The sequence below is a fragment of the Sinocyclocheilus rhinocerous genome, unplaced genomic scaffold (genome assembly GCF_001515625.1).
Source record: "Sinocyclocheilus rhinocerous isolate Xijiao unplaced genomic scaffold, SAMN03320098_v1.1 scaffold147, whole genome shotgun sequence".
Lineage (NCBI taxonomy): Eukaryota > Metazoa > Chordata > Actinopteri > Cypriniformes > Cyprinidae > Sinocyclocheilus > Sinocyclocheilus rhinocerous.
Window position 1 is genome coordinate 1553911 of NW_015651498.1, and position 5087 is coordinate 1558997.

The following is a 5087-nucleotide window of genomic DNA, read 5'->3' on the forward strand; positions in this document are numbered from 1 at the left end:
ATATATAATTTTTTTACTTATAAAAAATATTTCTTACGTTACAGTAATGGACAAAATTTGGATTGGAAATGTTCTTTATTGTCAAGAAAATAACGCCAAAATGCAAAATAATTTAAATTTTTTTAATGCAAATATTATTTCTGTTGAATTTGTGGTGAAATAAAACTTGGATTTATTTATTGGTCATCTTTCACGAGTAAAAAACAATTTTTATTCTGTAAAAGGAAGGCCACAGAAATATTTTGCAGCTTTTTTTACAAGTTATTTACAACCTTTGTGTGATGATAGGACAATATATCAACCAGGCCCGACTAAAGTGTTCTTGTATCTCATTTGCCACCAAATGTATATATTATGTATTTAATAATATTAAATATATTATGTATATAACTCATGGAAAACCCACATCACTCAACATTTCAGTCAACTACAGTGTAGTTTGTATTTAATCTGAGCGATCACCGGTGAGATGTGTTTCCAGAGTTTCAGTGTTGTATTTGGGCTGTTTTAACAGCGTTCCTCAGGTCTCAAGACCGACTCAACAAACCTGCTATTAACTGACTCCAGATTGCTCTGATAGGCGTAGTTCACGCTTTCATTGTTTTTCCACAGAATGATGTGCGTCAGTAAAACAGATTATTCAGGAGAAACTATTGAGAATCATTGTGCTCCTGACCAGCTGTGCTGTGAAACATGCCGCATCTTGCAGTGAGAAGTATTTTATCCAGATACGTGACTTACTGATGGATCTGAATGAGGATCTGAGAGGCCGTTGTTGGGTGGAGGATTTTAACGATCGTGTATTTAGGGGCTATAAATAGTGCAAGGGCACTCAGGACAGTTTACATGCATATCTTACTGGCTTTAAAAGTTTTTAGTGGTGTTTGCTAAGACAAAGTTTACTGTTACTCGTTCTGAGCGACTGTGATTTGATCAAACTCTGTGTGAGTTGCCCTGTTATAAATAAATAATAAAAAAAATCAAATAAATAAATAAATATTCATATATATATATATTTATACACAACCGATCAAAAGTTTGGGATCAGAACGATTTTTAATGTTTTTACAGGAGTTTCTTCTGCTCATCAAGGCTGCGTTTATCTGATCAAAAATACAGGAAAAAATGTGATATTGTGAAATATTATTATGATGTAAAATAACGTTTTTTTATTTTAATATACATTAAAATGTAATTTATTTCTGTGATGCACAGCTGTATTATCAGCATCATTACTGCAGTCTTCAGTGTCACATGATCTTCAGAAATCAGTATAATATACTGATTTATTATCAATGTTGGAAACTGTTGCTGCTTCATATTTTTTTGGAACCTGTGATACTTTTTTTCAGGATTCTTTGATGAATAAAAAGTTAAATAAAAGAGCATTTATTTAAAATAGAAATCTTTTCTAACAATATACACTACCGTTCAAAAGTTTGGGGTCAGTAAATTTGTATTCTTTCTTTTTTTGAAAGATATTAAAACTTGTATTCAGCAAGGATGTGTTAAATTTCGGCTCATTAAAGATTAATCTTGCAGCCGCGTTCTGGATTAAATTGTAGAGGTTTGATAGAAGTGGCTGGAAGACCTGCCAAGAGAGCATTGCAATAGTCCAGCCTGGACAGAACAAGAGCTTGAGCAAGGAGTTGTGTTGCATGTTCTGAAAGAAAGGACCTGATCTTCCTAATGTTGTATAAAGCAAATCTGCAGGACCGGGTAGTTTTAGCAATGTGGTCTGAGAAATTCAGCTTATCATCAATCACAACTCCAAGGTTTCTAGCTGTTTTTGAAGCAGTTATGGATGATGAGCCTAACTGGATGGTGAAATTTTGATAAAGTGATGGGTTTGTTGAAACCACAAGCAGTTCTGTCTTAGCCAGGTTGAGTTGATGGTATATTTATATATATATAGAATTCACATAGTTAGATTTTTTTGTAAAAAAAAAAATTATAATAATAAAAATTTAAAAAAAAAAAAGGCAAAACTACTTCTTTGGCAGGACAAAAAAACATTATTGTTGAGCCCTGAAAAAGAATAAATAATTCTTTCATCAAATTACACGGCAGGTTTTCAATATTATTTGAAAGGGTGTTGCTTTAGGGACATTTAGGACAATCAAAGTCTTTTTAGACACCACCCTTTCAAATAATAATAAAACATGCCACAGTTACATATTATCGATGGGACCAATTACACTATGTATTAATGTATCATTTTATAATGATAAATGATTCTAAATGATAATAAAGGTTACATTATGAGAACCAAAAACATTGAAATACCCAAACTCTCCACAGCAATGCTAAGCTATCTGAAGCAGTCATACAGTATCTGTATAGATGCCTATTTTAGATATTTTTAATATTTATTAATGAAAAAATAAAAAAAGTGAAGAAATATATATAATATGGTGTTTTTGTGACGTGATACCTCTTTATCCATAATTATTTCTGTATAATTCATTAATAGCACTAGAGGGCAGCATCACAGCTTCACCTGTCACTCATCAAACAACCAGCTTTACTAAAGTTCATTGTAATCATAAAGATCTCAGAGGATATGATCATGTCTGGACCCCACATTACAACAGTAACGCAAACTGCTAGAGGAGAGGAGCTCCCTGAACACCACACCGAAGACCATCAACTACTGTAACAAACTCCTGCAAACAAGAGAACATGCGGAAATAATTACGATTAAATAAGTTCTTACTTCTGATTATAAATGTCGTAAAATCCACCAGGCATCACTCAAAAGCGTCAGATTCCTGCAGAGCACTGAAGATTTTTCATTCATTAATTTGAATAACAAAAAACAGCTGTATTCATGACCTGTTTCTGTTGCTGACAGATGGACTCATGGGATTTGTAGTTTCTGACAACTGCGTCTCAGACGGTATTGTAGTTGTCACTCACTTTTATTATAAATAATAACTTTTATTATAATAACTTTTATTATAATAACTTTTATTACGTTTATTATAAATAATAACAACTGTTATTATATATATGTTTTATATATAATTAATCATTACTAATTAAAAATAAATATCTTTCTTTTTCTTTCTTTTTTTAAAGAATATTATGGGATTTTTTTTATAACATCATACAACTCTCCATCCATGATAAAAAAATAATAATAATAAAAAAGTAATATTATGATGTTATATTCAATGAATATTATGGTATGCCATAACAGCTGACTAAATAATAATAAATCTTGAAATAATAATAAAATCTTAAAAAATTGCTTAATAAAAACGGTTTAATAATAATTAGTGACCCAGTTATCAGTAGTGATATTTTTTAATAATGATTAATTAAAACATCAGAATTTTAAAAAATACGATGTTATTAATATTTTAAATAATTATTCATTAAAAATTTTATTTTTATAACATTATTGTCAGGGATAGTCCAGCCTCGTCAGGCCCATATCCCGCAACACACTCCAACGACTTCAACTACGACCGCTGAAATATGCCCATGTCCTTAATATCCTTACCATCCAAGGAAAGCCGTTGGGTCGTGGGAAGATGACTATGAATACTGCGTTATGCCGTATGGCCTATCCAACTTGCCTTCCGTATTCCAAGGATTCATGAACGAGGTGTTCCGGGAGTTCCTCCATCATTCTGTGATCGTTTACATCGACGACATTCTGATTTACTCCCGGAACTTGGCCGAACATCGCCACCATGTGGAGCAGGTCCTACAACAGCTGAGAAAATGCCACCTCTATCTCAAGCTGGAGAAGTGCGAGTTCCACCGTACCACCATCAAGTTCCTCGGATATGTCATCAGTCCTCAGGGTATCCAGATGGATGACAAGAAGGTCCAAGCCATTCACAACTGGTCACAACCCAAGACCGTTAAGGAACTCCAACGCTTTCTAGGATTCTCACATTTCTACCGACGTTTCATCCACCACTTCAGTCAGCACACAGCCGCCCTCACGACCATGCTCCGAAATAAGCCCAAGTCTCTGTCCTCGATGCCCACAGCCCTCCAAAGTTTTGAAGGACTGAAGGAAGCCTTCTGCACCGCTCCTACCCTCGCGCTTCCCGATCCTCAGAGACCGTTTGTCGTGGAAGTAGATGCGTCCACAGTAGGGGTGGGAGCGGTGCTCTCCCAGCATTCTGGAGAGCCTCCTATCCTCCATCCCTGTGCATACTTCTCCCACAAGCTTTCCCCGGCGGAGCAAAATTATGACATCGGGAACCGCGAGCTTCTCGCCATCAAACTCGCTCTGGAGGAGTGGAGACATTGGCTGGAGGGAGCTCTTCATCCCTTCCAGGTCATCACTGACCACCGGAACTTGGAATATCTTCGGGAGGCCAAACGCCTAAACCCACGTCAGGCACGGTGGGCACTGTTCTTCACCCGTTTTCAGTTCTCAGTTACCTACCGGCCCGGACCCAATCCGAACCAGCTCCGCCGGGAGGTCCAGAAGGGAAGGTCTATGTTCCATCCACTCTCCGCAATACCCTTCTGGACTCACTACACTCTTCTCCGGGCTCTGGACATCCAGGCAGCCAGCAAACCCTCTCGCTCCTCGAAACTCGCTACTGGTGGCCCGCTATGGCGCGAGAAGTCAGGCGCTTTGTCCAGGGATGCTCAGTCTGTGCTATCACCAAATCTCCCCGTCACCTGCCACAAGGCAAGCTGGTACTGCTTCCCATACCTCACCGGCCCTGGTCCTACATCGGAGTCGACTTCGTCACCGATCTCCCCAAGTCCGAATCACACACCTGTATCCTCGTAGTGGTCGACCGATTCTCAAAAGGATGTAAACTACTCCCCCTCAGAAAATTACCCACGGCCATGGAAACCGCCACACAGTTATTCCACCAAGTCTTTCGCAATTTCGGCATCCCGGAGGACATCGTCTCCGATCGTGGGCCCCAGTTCATCTCCCGGGTCTGGAGGGCCTTCCATCTCCTCTGCGTATCAGTAAGCCTCACCTCCGGATATCACCCACAGTCCAACGGCCAGTCTGAGCGCAAGATCCAAGAGATCGGGAGATATCTCCGTGGCTATTGCCACAACAACCAGAACCGCTGGAGCCTTTACCTTCCCTGGGC